Source organism: Punica granatum, chromosome 2 (assembly GCF_007655135.1).
Source record: "Punica granatum isolate Tunisia-2019 chromosome 2, ASM765513v2, whole genome shotgun sequence".
Lineage (NCBI taxonomy): Eukaryota > Viridiplantae > Streptophyta > Magnoliopsida > Myrtales > Lythraceae > Punica > Punica granatum.
Window position 1 is genome coordinate 38,147,130 of NC_045128.1, and position 14,800 is coordinate 38,161,929.

General features: G+C 41.5%; 2 pseudogenes; both read right to left on the reverse strand.

The window, feature by feature from the left end:
- Positions 1-2,414: 2,414 nt before the first annotated feature.
- Positions 2,415-8,736, reverse strand: LOC116197640 (annotated as a pseudogene).
- A 3,329-nt stretch (positions 8,737-12,065) lies between these two features.
- On the reverse strand, positions 12,066-13,276 carry LOC116197847 (annotated as a pseudogene).
- Positions 13,277-14,800: the final 1,524 nt, after the last annotated feature.

The window sequence follows — 14,800 nt, forward strand, 5'->3', positions numbered from 1 at the left end:
CTTAAATATCTAATAAATGGACATGAATAATCTCATTAGATCTCGAATCTGAAACTTCTTGACCACCAGACGAAGCACCTTGCAATATTCAATTGGTAGTTTAATGAGTTACGTGATGATTCATCGCCCCAGATCCACTCTGATAAGACTAGCATCAAAGTAGTGCGGTGTCTCATAATCATACAAGTTCTGAAACATAGTTTTCGTAAGGTTTCATGCCAAAAGGTGTACTTGCATTGACATGACAAATTTTGTTTGTTTTTTAGAAAATTGACCAATTATAAGTTGCTTAAGTTTTTGGATATCTATGATCAGTTGCAGCTCCTGCATTATGCGGGATCCACATTACATCTACATCTATATCTATATCTATATCTATATAAATATAAGCTAAATCAATGCATCCAAAAGCGCCACATATGATGATAAGGCTTCTCCTCGCATGACTGTTCATCACTTCATCTAATTGCCAGCAGCCATATCACAAGTGGCGCAATATTATATTGCTACGTCGCTTTGTGAAAATTAAATTATTTATAATTATAGAAGACAAAAAGATTAATATAATGAATTTATTAAAATGTTCATATTTTGCTAGGTAATTTACATTTTGGTTGAGGTACTTACATGAAAATATTAAACTTTTACAAAAATATATAATATTAGTGAATCAAAATGTTTAATATGGACACTAATAATCAAGATACAAACCATTTTTTTAGAGGTCATAATGAAAAAACTTATAATAATAATAATAATTTGTATTGCATCAATTTATGCGCGAGTCCGTGCATCTAGTTTATATAATGGTTGACCCGCAAAATATATAATATGCCATTAACAACCAAGACTTTGTCCTTTGTACCCAATTTCTTTGTTCACTGACACACTACCAACACCCCAAGCCTCTCTCCCCCTTCTATAGCAAGTAGCAACGACTATGAAAGTAAGAAATGGCAATTGTAAAGATGTCAGCAACTTGAAGGGCCGTTGGAACGAAAAGTGCAACAATAGAACCAAGAGCAACCTTTTCTCGAACGAAATGATAGTCGATGTCCACGTGTTCTGTATGGGCATGAAACACGGGATTTGACGTTAAGTGAAGTGCTGAAATACTATCCGAGAAAAGCGATGAAGGCCGCGGTTGATAAACACCGATTTCCCGAAGAACGTAGGAAACCCACGTAAGTTTCGCAGCAGCCGAGGCAAGAGCACGATATTCCACTTCGGCGGTAGAACGAGCAATGGTTGGTTGCTTCTTCGTACTCCATGATATACAATTTTCCCCAAGGAAGACAAAAACCTGTGGTCGAAAGTCGATAAGTTAACAAAATTTTTTGAATCTCTCTGTTTTTTTTTGGCAATATATGTCATTTAATCGGTCCTTTTGCCATATCTTATGCCACAGAATCCTCCTCTGTTTTCCAACATTAATTTGATTTTGCTGTCATGAGCCTTCTAATGGGGATGGGATTCATCCCGGTTCTTAAGATAGACATCTGCAATTGAACTCATCACCTGACGATGAAAAGAAGAAACGAGCGTCGAAGCTAGATACTTGATACACTTTGTTGGATAATTGAGTTAAATAGATATGCATATGGTTCGACTCAAGGAAGACTAAGATATTTTTTGGTGGGGTAGAAGTGTGGTATATCACCCGAACACGTCATACCACCCCGTTACTGGAACACAAGCTTCTGGTATGGTGATTCGGGTGTTAACATCTTTTGCGATGTTGAGGATGCGAAAGGCCATTATGCAAAGAAGTATGGGAAGTGCCTGTGGAAATGTTTACAGGTACACACAACATATCCATGACAATGCCGGGAGTAGAATCTTGTCCTTATTTTTGTACCAGTTCATTTACATGTTCAGTTTTGTGATATGGCAGGACGGAGAGGCCACAAAAGTAAGATACTAGGAGGAAAAATGGGTAGCCATGGGATACGGACTCAAATACACCGTTCAATTTAATGTATACATGGATCGGGAAATCTGAGAATGTTGTATATTTGCAAGTACAGTTCGCGCAAAACTGATGATGTTTCGATACTAGCAGCATTAGTGAAAGCAATGGATGTGAGGGAAGTCTGGAAGTCCGAGTGAATGCTAAAAGCCGATTTTTCATGCTTTCAAAGTGATATTCTCCTTCTCAGTAATTTTACTCATTTAAAACTTTTCCTAGAAATATAGAGCTTGCTATGTACTTCTTATGCTGGTCCAATGGCATATGAAATGAAAGATACAATGCAATTATCCGATATATTGTAACAGATCGTGAAGAAATGATGGCAAAGCCAGTTCAATAACATGGCATTTTTAGCATTTCAGGCAGTTTCTCGATGAAGAAATTAACATCCCAAAACTGGAGTGATAATACGAAACCTCAGTAATTAAGAATGCTCTTCCTGCTATAGTTCTGAAAGCAAGAAGGCGAGCTGCGTATCGGAGATCTTGACTTCTCTGCAGGATCCCAGGGATGCAGCAAGTCTAGCAGCTAATTGATGTTTGCACTGGAAAAGTGGAGAATGCAAAACGTGAGTCCAACTCGACTGGAACTTTGTGAATGGAGGAACGGAGTACTGGCGATAGGATGGATAACTAAGAGCTGGATTGTACACAAAGCTGTTCTCCCCTGTTCATGACATCGCAAAAGAACGAGCAACAGGCGCGGAAAACAGAAGTGCTCCTTCCTCCTAGATTCTCCTACAACCTGATGGGACAACTATGAAAAGTTATGTTGGGCTATCCCTCCAATTTGGAAAAAGTTGGGCTCAAATTGTATTGGGCTTTTATCGGGCTTTAATAGGCCCAAGAACCCAGTTTTGTTAGGGTTTATATTTCAGCATATATATATATATATGGCAGCAGAGAACAGCAGAAGAACGGAGCTGCAGATTTGAAGAGGCGGCAGAACAGCAGCAGCAAAGGCGGCAGCACAGCAGCAGCAAAGGGGCAGCGCGCAGCTGGAGATCAAACCTCGATCGGTATATCAAACGAACTCCGATTGGGACGAAATTTTGACAGCAGCTTCACAACACGTGGGGCTAACTTCTGAACGGTCAGAATTTCTATTCGAGCTCTGTAGGTGCTGTTTCAGCTGATTTTGTGAACCACCCGGTGTGGGTGACGAATTTAGTATTTGGGTGATCCAAGAGAGTGTTTCTCTTGAGTTTGGTGATCCAAGGGTTTACCCTTGATGAAAGACATTGTATAACCTTCATAGTGGATCGTTGATTCGGAGTTGGTCCCGTGGTTTTTCCCCACATTGGGGTTTTCCACGTAAAATTCTTGGTGTTGTTTTACTTTACTGCTTGTTGGTTGATTTGATTAGTTCCTATCTCGATTACACTAGAAGGGGAGGAAGATTAATCGCTGCGTTATTGTTTGGTTGAGTACATCCCTATCCCCAACAAGTGGTATCAGAGCTTCGGGTTAGAGAAGTTTGAGTTTTTTTCGGTGTTTTCGAGATGGAGGAGTCTACAGGATCTATGTTCAAGTTGAATGCAACCAACTACTCCATATGGAAGTCTCGGATGGAGGATCTTCTATTTTGCAGGGATTTGTACGATCCTATTGAAGGGGATTCCGCGAAACCCAAAGATAAGGATGACAAGGCTTGGGAACGCACAAATCGGAAGACTATTGGTTTGATTCGGCAGTGGATAGACAATAGTATTTATCATCATGTTGCTCAGGAGACAAATGCGAAAGATTTGTGGGATAAATTGACAAATCTCTATGCGAGGAAGACACCACAAAATAAGGCATTCCTCGTGAAGAAGCTGGTTCATCTTCGTTTCCAGGATGGAGGTGATATGGCTGCGCACATGAGTAATTTCCAGGATATTATTAACCAGTTGACGAACCTGGAGATAATATTACCCGATGAGTTGCAGGCCTGTCTACTTTTAGGGACTCTACCGGATAATTGGGACACACTTGTGGTTGCATTAAGCAATTCTGCGCCAAACGGGAAGCTATCGTTGGCTACGGTGACAGACAGTTTATTTAATGAGGAGACTAGAAGGAAAGGCACGGGAATTTCCATTCAGTCTGAAGCTTTGGTTACTGAACAACGGGGGAGAAGTCAAAGCAGAAATTTCTCTTCCAAGCATAGTAACTCACGTGGCAAATCGAGGGGCAGATCAAAGTCGAAGACGAGGAAAGTGGTCACTTGCTATCACTGTGGAAAAGAGGGACACTACAAAAGGGAGTGTAGAGCTCTGAAGAAAAATCAGAATGGCAACGGTGAGAGCAAGAAGGAAGAAGGCACTACAGCAGTGGCATGTGATGGAGAGACCTACATCATTTGTGATGAAGCTTATGTGAATTTCACATGTCAGGACTCTACCTGGGTTGCAGATACAGGTGCCTCGTTTCATGTCACTCCTCATCGGGATTTCTTTTCATCTTACACTACCGGGGACTATGGTTATGTGAGAATGGGGAATGGACAATCATGCAAGATTGTCGGTATTGGTGATGTCTGTCTAGAGACCGAGCTTGGCTGCAAGTTGTTTTTGAAGAAGGTGAGGCATGTTCCAGAAATTCGCCTTAACCTAATCTCGACGGGTCAACTTGATGATGAAGGCTACAGTAATGAATTCAGCAATGGGAGATGGAAGCTCTCCAAGGGTTCGTTGATTGTGGCACGGGGTCAGAAGACCGACACTCTCTACAGGCTGCGTGCCAAACACAATTCCGGTCAGGTTAATGTTGCTGAGGATTATCCTATCGAGCTATGGCACAGGAGACTCGGACATATCAGCGAGAAAGGTATTCAAATTCTTGCTAGAAAGCAGTCTTTGCCCGTTAAAGGTATGCACTTGAGCACTTGTGATCACTGTTTAGCTGGTAAGCAGAGGAGAGTTTCTTTTGTTAGAAGTCGTCCCTCTAGATGCCATCATATACTTGATCTTGTGCATACAGATGTTTGCTTTATGTCGGATAGATCTCTTGGTGGTGCTCTCTATTTTGTGACATTTATAGATGATCACACCAGGAAAGTTTGGGCTTACCCTATGAGAACTAAAGATCAGGTGACTGAGATTTTCAAGAACTTCCATGTAGCAGTGGAAAGAGAAACAGGCATGAAGCTGAAATGTGTCAGAGCTGATAATGGTGGTGAGTATAGAGGTCCTTTCGAGAACTATTGCAGGACTCACGGTATCAAACTTGAGAAGACGGTACCGAAGACACCACAACAGAACGGGCTTGCAGAGAGGATGAACCGCACAATTGTTGAGAGAGTTCGTTGTATGCTTTCTCAAGCGAAACTGTCTAAGCCTTTCTGGGGCGAGGCAATGAGGTCAGCGGTTGATCTTATTAATCTTACACCGTCAGTTGCACTTGATGGAGATGTACCCCAGCAGGTGTGGACCGGCAAGAAAGTATCATACAAGCATCTCAGAGTATTCGGGTGCAGGGCATCTGTTCACATTCCTCGAGATGAAAGATCAAAACTTGATGCCAAGGCAAAACAGTGCATCTTCTTGGGTTATGCACATGAAGAGTTCGGGTACAGGCTTTGGGACCCTGATAGCAAGAAGATCATCAGGAGCAGGGATGTTGTCTTCTTTGAGGACCAGACAATCGAGGATTTGCAAAAGTTAGAGAAGGCCAGTGTAGGCAATCCTCACGAGATCTCTATTCCTGTACCGGTTGATGTAGAGCATCCAATGGAAGAGGTACCTGGTGAATATGAAGAAACCACGACTGGGGTGAGATTCCTCAGGTAGATGATGATGTGACTACAGATGATACAGGCTCGCAGTTACAGTTAGAGCCTGCAGATCTACCTAGACAATCTGATAGAATAAGACGATCATCTACAAGATATCCGCCTCATGAATATGTGCTACTGACTGACGGGGGAGAACCTGAGTGCTATGATGAAGCTGTGGCACATGAGTACAAGGAGCACTGGTTGAAGGCGATGAATGAGGAAATGAACTCCTTGTCTGAAAATCACACGTATGACCTAGTGAAGCTACCGCAAGGTAAGAGAGCATTGAAGAACAAATGGGTCTACAGGTTGAAGACAGAGAACTCACGACCTCGATACAAAGCTCGACTGGTAGTGAAAGGTTTCAACCAGAAGAAAGGAGTTGACTTCGAGGAGATCTTCTCGCCTGTTGTCAAGATGTCATCGATCCGAGTTGTTCTCGCACTGGCAGCTAATCTAAATTTGGAGATCGAGCAGCTCGATGTAAAAACAGCTTTCCTACATGGTGACTTGGAGGAAGAAATATATATGGAGCAGCCTGAAGGATTCCGAGTTAAAGGTAAGGAGCATTTGGTGTGCAGGCTGAGGAAGAGCTTGTATGGGCTTAAGCAAGCACCTCGGCAGTGGTATAAAAAGTTTGACTCTTTCATGTTGAGCCATGGCTACACACGGACAACTTCAGATCATTGTGTGTTCGTGAAACAATTCTCGAATGGTGACTTTATCATTTTACTGTTATATGTGGATGATATGCTACTTGTTGGTCATGATATGAGCAAGATTACAGAGTTGAAGAAGGAGCTCAACAAGTCCTTTGCCATGAAGGATTTGGGACCGGCAAAGCAGATCCTTGGGATGCATATTTCTCGTGACAGATCAAGTGGAAAACTTTGGCTTTCTCAAGAGAAGTACATCGAGAAGATTTTGGATCGGTTCAACATGGGTAATGCTAAACCAGTTTCATCACCACTTGCTTCTCATTTCAAACTTAGCTCGAAGCAATGTCCTACAAGTGAGAAGGAGAAAGAAGAGATGAAGAAAGTTCCTTACTCATCAGCTGTAGGAAGTTTGATGTATGCCATGGTCTGTACAAGACCAGATATCGCTCATTCTGTTGGTGTGGTTAGTCGTTTTCTCTCCAATCCGGGGAAAGAGCATTGGAATGCAGTTAAGTGGATTCTGAGGTATCTCAGAGGAACATCCAAGGTGTGTTTACACTTTGGCACTGGTAAGCCGGAGTTAGTGGGCTATACGGATGCGGATATGGCAGGAGATATTGATTCCCGGAAATCCACTTCGGGATACTTGATGACTTTTGCAGGGGGAGCTATCTCATGGCAGTCAAGGCTTCAAAAGTGCATCGCTTTGTCTACAACGGAAGCCGAATACATTGCGGTGACCGAAGGTTGCAAGGAGATGTTGTGGTTGCAAAAGTTTTTGCAGGAGTTGAGCTTGAAGCAAGAAAGGTATGTTCTACACTGTGATAGTCAAAGCGCCATTCATCTTTGCAAGAATCCCACTTTCCATTCGAGGTCGAAGCATATCGATATCAAGTTTCATTGGATTAGAGATGTGTTGGAGTCCAAGCTGGTGAAGCTAGACAAAGTGCACACTGATGAGAATGGAGCTGATATGATGACAAAACCTCTCGCTAGGGAGAAACTTCATGTTTGCCGAAGTATAGCCGGTATGCTTGAAGCCTCCAAATAGTCGGGAGGGGGAGTTTGTTGGGCTATCCCTCCAATTTGGAGAAAGTTGGGCTCAAATTGTATTGGGCTTTTATCGGGCTTTAATAGGCCCAAGAACCCAGTTTTGTTAGGGTTTATATTTTAGCATATATATATATATATGGCAGCAGAGAACAGCAGAAGAACGGAGCTGCAGATTTGAAGAGGCGGCAGAACAGCAGCAGCAAAGGCGGCAGCACAGCAGCAGCAAAGGGGCAGCGCGCAGCTGGAGATCAAACCTCGATCGGTATATCAAACGAACTCCGATTGGGACGAAATTTTGACAGCAGCTTCACAACACGTGGGGCTAACTTCTGAACTGTCAGAATTTCTATTCGAGCTCTGTAGGTGCTGTTTCAGCTGATTTTGTGAACCACCCGGTGTGGGTGACGAATTTAGTATTTGGGTGATCCAAGAGAGTGTTTCTCTTGAGTTTGGTGATCCAAGGGTTTACCCTTGATGAAAGACATTGTATAACCTTCATAGTGGATCGTTGATTCGGAGTTGGTCCCGTGGTTTTTCCCCACATTGGGGTTTTCCACGTAAAATTCTTGGTGTTGTTTTACTTTACTGCTTGTTGGTTGATTTGATTAGTTCCTATCTCGATTACACTAGAAGGGGAGGAAGATTAATCGCTGCGTTATTGTTTGGTTGAGTACATCCCTATCCCCAACAAGTTACAGGCAATCCCTTTTGATTATCTCTTATCTTCAACAAGAACAAGCATGAAGGATGGACCTGAAATATGGACCGGCCGCTGGGCTCCCCGGAGATCTTCTTGACCCCACGCTGGCCCACGATCCTGGTGGCCCTCTCGAAGTTCTTGCCAAACAAGAAATGCAAACTTAAACGGAGCTGCCCTAAGTACAAAAGTTAGATATAGAGCAGTAGCAGTCAAGCTTAGAAGCTTCAGTTGCAGAGTCATTCTAAGACCCACGAAAAGCTTTGTGAAATTACGGCGAAGTTCATGGAGAAATCATTAGCATCTTCTAGACTCGCAATTCATGCAGAACTTGAAACTCGTTACAATGAATTCATCAGACAAAAATGCACAGAGACATAGAGAGAGATGGAGATTAACATACATTCAGAGCTGATCATCAGTCGCTGCTCCCATTCGGTTCGAGCTATTGCGCGATCAGCGATCCAACATGTGAATAAAATCAAGAACGGTAATCACCAGATATGGAATCGATCAAGACTCAATTTCAACCGGGAGAAGAGAGAACCAATTGAACTGAACGGACCTGACCCAATTGATTCTATGCTCGTCCACATCGTCGTGATGTTATCCATTCCAAATTTTGCCGCCGAAATTCAAAACCAAAACTCCCCGCTGGCAATAAGATTTGCCACGATTAACGGTAGCACTATGCTCAAGAATATGAATGTCTTCTTTATAATTCCAAATTTTTCGAGATCTGATCTAAATCCGAGAATTATCCATAGCTATTACAACGGATATCAAAATATATCTCTTCAACAATTACATATCTCTTGTACAAAATATATATCTGCGAGGACTTGCATTAATTAACCTCTCCAGTTTACAATTTCCTCAGCCCCGCCTCAGCTAATCTCTCTATTTGCACGCCTCCTTGTGAAATGGACATCCCGAGCGTCGTCAACACGGTAACACTACGCATATCAAGTCTGCCTCTGGAGATCACGAAAGATGTCCTCGTGGAGCACTTTGACGGGTACTCTGTATCCAATCCCGTCATCATCAGACACCCCGAGCAAACAGAATTTCCTTATGCGTTTCTACGGTTCCATGATCCATCTCAAGCCGAGAGAGCCCTACAAGAAGAAAACCACGTGATCCTCGGACAAAGGGTTAGCATACAAGTTGTTCATATGACTCGCTAATATATTTTTCGGATCTTTTTTTCTTTTTCTTTTGTCACGTCTTTTTTTTTTTAGTCACATCTTATACCATAGAGTTCTTCGTTAATTTATACTAGTGAAAACTATGCGGATGCATTTTTTTTTAAAAAAAATATTTCTTTCTCTTTGGCATATATGTATGGGTTTATTTATTTTTCAATCATTCTTCTTATTTATTCATACAGGTTTTTTTTCCCTCAAAAGTTCTCCCTTATTTATTGTGTTCTTTTTTAGAATGTCTTTTTTTTTTCTTCGATTGTAGGTGAATCTGGTAAGGGTTGATCCAACATTGCCGCCTCCCCCGCCCGAGGCTCAACCTAATTCGAGGAAAATCTTCATTGGGGGATTGCCACCAACTATCACTGTGGAATTCCTCAGGGCTTACTTTGAGAGATATGGCGAGATCTTAGACTGCTTTATACCTTTAGATCATCAGACGGGCCGATCCAAGCGATTTGGGTTCGTGGAATTCCATAGTGCGGAGTCGATCAATGAGATCTTGAACGGTACTCAGAGTAGGTTGTACGAATTAGGAGGCGGATATGTGGAGGTGAAGAGTGCCATACCCAAGGAAGTCATCAATAGCTATGGGTGCAGACCATTGGCTCTGGCTACTATTCCTGTCATTTATAGAGGACATTATTAATTTTTTTCCTTTTTGAACAATAGGACATTATAATTATATATAGAATAATGTCCAAAGTTTATACTATTTGTGTTAAATATGTTATCAGTTATTTTATATAAATGCAATTTGATTGTTATGGCATTTGTTTTAGTACGCAGATATACTATGCGTAATTTGGTAAGCAGATTTTCTACATATTACAAAGTGATATTCGTACTTTTTCCTTAGGCATTCTCTTTGTACAGTAATTACTCAGTGAACTCGCCTCGTTTCTTTACTGAAAAGGGGCAAAAAAAAAAAAAACCATTGAACCTTTTCTCTGTATAATACAGAGTTTGCTACACATTTTTTATGTCAGTCCAATGGCATTACACTAGAATGCTTGTTTATATAGACTAAGCCTTTTAGTTGAATGAAATAGTTTTTGACAAATATCAATAGTATCACTATTTTTTTTCCCGTCCAAATATGAATAATACCGATGAAGTGAAGTATATGAACAAAACTTTATTGGATTTGAACCAATGACTTACGCCTTACCATGGCATTACTCTACCAATGAGTTAAAGGGGCCATTAGATTCGATTTCTAAATGCGTCACTACTATGCAGATAAAATCTATCTATATAGGAATCAAAAAATTCCTGAATCCCCACAACAGCTTAAGATAAGCTTCCTTCTTGATCGATGCAATCATATTAAGCACCCCGATGGTAGAGCTACATTACTTATACAACTATGCAGACACCGTAAAGGACCGTATTTAGGAAAAGACCCAATGCTCCTCCACATCGATTCTACAACGATAGTGCTTGCCATTTATGTTATATCCCTCGTAAATTTTGCAGCAGAAATTGAGAACGAGAAACCGCTGCTGCTTTCCCATTGCGGTGTACTGTTGTTTGCGAAGGATCTCTGTGTGTATCTATGATGGTGGGAAATTCCAGTGGGTAAACTCGAAATGGTACAAATCTAGGACGAAGGTATTATGGAGAGAGGGAGCTAAACTCAAAATGACCTGAGTCGAGTGCATATGCACTCGAAAAAATCTATTTGAGTTTGTGAAATTAAAAGTTTCTGAGTTTGGTTTTCCTTGCTGATCATCCTTGTGATGGAGTTCAGCTGAATTTATGCACCTCTTTGTTGTGTTGCGCGTTTGTCTTGGGGCCCCGTTCTTATTGGTTTATCCATAATATATGTTTATCCATCATTTCCAGCATTCTTATTGTATTTTCATTCCGACTTTATGGTTTGCTTGGTTTTGCATCAGCAAATACTTAGATCTTCCCCATCCGAAGCTGTGTTTTTCATTGGTGTTACATATTATGCTCTGATATTCGCAGATGGACTGGTCCGAATGATTCGGTTTGTTTCTTATGATTTAGAATTATTCAGGTTATATCGGAGCAAGCAAAGAGCTGATGATATGATAGTTAACGGATGTGGTTGCTGGCTGGCTGGCTGGCTGGCTAGCCCTATTGACTGTTGGTTGGTGGTGTTATGGAGTTACTTATCCATGGGAAAGCTCAATGCATATGGCTTTTTGGCTTACACTGGAGCTGTCTAAAAGACATGCCATTTTTTTAAGAGTAAAAAGCAAAAAGGAAAAAAGTTAAAAAAAAAAGAAAATCATATTTCCTTTGAAAATTTACATGTGAACTCATAAAAGGTTACGACTATAATAATAAACTCCACCTCTCATCAGATCATCAGGGGACTGCGACTGCTTTGATCATTCAAAAGGTTCATAGAATTATTATCTTCAAAAGAAAAAGAAAAAGAACAATTTTCTAATTTATATAATTTTTTTTATCTTTTCTCCCATTTAATAATAATTTCTCACACATACTTTTTTTTCCTAACATTATTACAATCAATTTTTTAATAATAAATTTATCATATATTATATAAATAGAGTAATATTTTTGTCCCTATTAGGCTGGAATGGAGTGGAGTAAAATTCCATATCCGAAACCTAACTAACCGTTTCTTTCTTGATGATTCCTTTTTTGTTTTTTTTTTTTTATGAATGAGAATTGAATTTCATTCAAGAATGCATTGAAAACTTTTCCTGAAAATATAGAGCTAGCCATGTACTTCCAATGTCGGTCCAATGGCATTTTAAATGAAGAAACAATGCAATGCTGCGACATATAGTAACGATTGTGAGGAAATGATGACAAAGCCAGTCCAATAACATGGCAATTTTAGCATTTCAGGCAGTTACTCGATCGAGAAATTAACTTCCCAACACTGGAGTGACGATACAAAACCTCAATGATTCAGAAATCTCTACCTGCTGGAGTTCTGAAAGCAAGACGGCGAGCTGCTCATCGGAGATATTGACTTCTCTGCAGGATCCCAAAGATGCAGCAAGTCTAGCAGCTAATTGATGTTTGCACTGGAGAAATGGAGAACGCAAAACATGAGCCCGAATCAACTTTGTGAATGGAGGAATGAAGTACTGGCAATAGGATGGATAACTAAGAAATGGATCGTACCCAAAGGTGTTCGCTTCTGTTCACGACACTGTAAAAGAACTAGTAGCAGGCACGGTAGCTCTCCGGGAAACAAAGTACTCCTCCTTCCTCCGAGATTCTCCTACAACCTGATGGAATAGAGATGAAAAGTTACAGGCCTTCCCTTTTAATCATCTCTTATCTTCAACAGACGATGTTCCCAGCTCAGGCAGCTAACTCGCGAATGAATGCAAATCAAGAACTAGCATAAAGGACGGACCTAAAATATGGACCGGCCACTGGGCTCACCGGAGATCTTCTTGACCCCGCATTGGTCCACGATCCTGGTGGCCCTCTCTAAGTTCTTGCCAAACAAGAAATTCAAGCTTCACCCCACCCGCAATAAACATGAAAGTTAGATAATTAGAGAAGTAGCAAAGTCAAGCTTCAATTGCAGAGTCAGTCCATGATCCGCGAGAAGCTTTGTCAAATTAGAGAGAAGTTCATGGAGAAATCATTAGCGTCTTCTCATGCAGAACTTGAAACTCGTTAGTCGTTACGATGAATTCATCAGACAAAATGAACAGAGACAGAGACAGAGATATGGAGATTTAACATGCATCGACAGTTGCTCATCAGTCACTGCTCCAACTCGGATCGAGCAATCGCACGATCAGCGACCCACCATGCAAAAATCAAGAACAGTAATCACCTGAGATGGAATCGATCAAGACTCAATTTCAATCGGGAGCAAGAGAAGTAACTGAACTGACCTGACCTGACCTGACCCGGTTGATTCAATGCTCCTCCACATTGATTCCGCAACCTTACTGCTCGCGCTCATCGTTGCAATGTTATCCCTTCTGCAAATTTTGCCGCAGAAGTTGAAAATTAAAGGATATTAACGTAGCACTAGCTCAAGAATATGAATATGTATGATAGTGACACAGCATCCATGTGGTGACGGTTAAGCACTCTTAGAGCCCGTTTGGATTGGAGTCAAGTTCCAACTCAACTCCACCATGGAAGCTACAGGACAAAAAGGCTTCAATTGTTAAAAGCTGTGGGACCCATGTCGATGCAAGACCAGGTGAAAATGTCTCTTTTCGGCATTTGCAGCTCTGAGCTTTTTACCGTTGGACCGAAGCAGCAAAACATCGCCGACACATGCGAACCCTTCCCATCGTCCTTAGGGTTGCAGAGCAGGGGAAATTGGCGTCGAAATCGTTGTAATCGAGCGCGGAGGAAGCCGATTGGTAAGTAGGTTCGTGCAATTTCAACGATTATACACCTCCATACCTTCAATTTTACCGATTTCATACTTGCACTCCATCAACGGCGAAGAGTCGAACGCTGTTCGTCCGTGACCAGCAGAAGAGATTCTTCACAGTGAGAGATACCGAATCTTCTCTACAATTCCTCGATTTTCTTCTGTGCATCATCACGCTTCACCCTGCAGCTGTCGCGTTTCCAGCCGATTAGTAGGGGCCCCCGGAAGAGTAGCTATGTTCTCTGCTAAAGTCGCGTATGAAGCCGAAATTGGTAGGGGCCCATCGCGTTTCAGTGTTGTCTGTTGTTTGATGCGTGTGATTTCTTACTTGTAGGGGCCCCTGGCCGTGGTCTGTTGGCTGCTAAATTTGCCGATATAAGCAGCGGCAGACGCGAGAAGAATAGCAGAAGCATTCCTCAGTTAAGGTAATTTCGCTATCATCTGTGTCTGAGTTCTTGTACGAGTTCTGCTTCTTCCTTGACTGCTTATTCGTGGGCTGAGCTGAAATAATCTGAAAATATACGCTGTGGTATGGTTTTTTTTTTGGCGTGTTGTTGCGATGCGATGATTTTGTTGCTGATGTCTGATTGCTGGTGAATTTGTTATACCAGTCGGTTTGTGTGATTTTTGAAAGCTGAGAGACGATCTGTGCTACTGGTTTCTGTCTGCCGAAGTACTGATGGAATTGTCTATTTTTACATGCAATTTCCATCATTGCCTTAGCTTCAGATATGTCATTATACTTGCTAGATCTTCACAAACTATGCTGTTAAACGTTTGCTAAGTTGATATGAGGGTGACACATGTTGATTCATCCTTGTTGCATCTTCGAAAAGCATCAGTTCTGTTTTGCATCGTCTGAGATAACGATATGCATGTCAGTGCAATTTCATTTTGCAAGCTTCAGTCTGAGGACTGAGATTGCGCTGCGGTATGGGGTTATAATACTAGCTAAAATCGTGTTCTGTTTTTGATTAATTTGTTGCGAGAAACACCATAGAAGTTGGTATCTGGACTGATACCCCTCAAACAAATTTGTTTTGCATGTTATTTGTTGAGGTCTTGGAACAGCAACTGCATGCAGCATGGCTCAAAAAG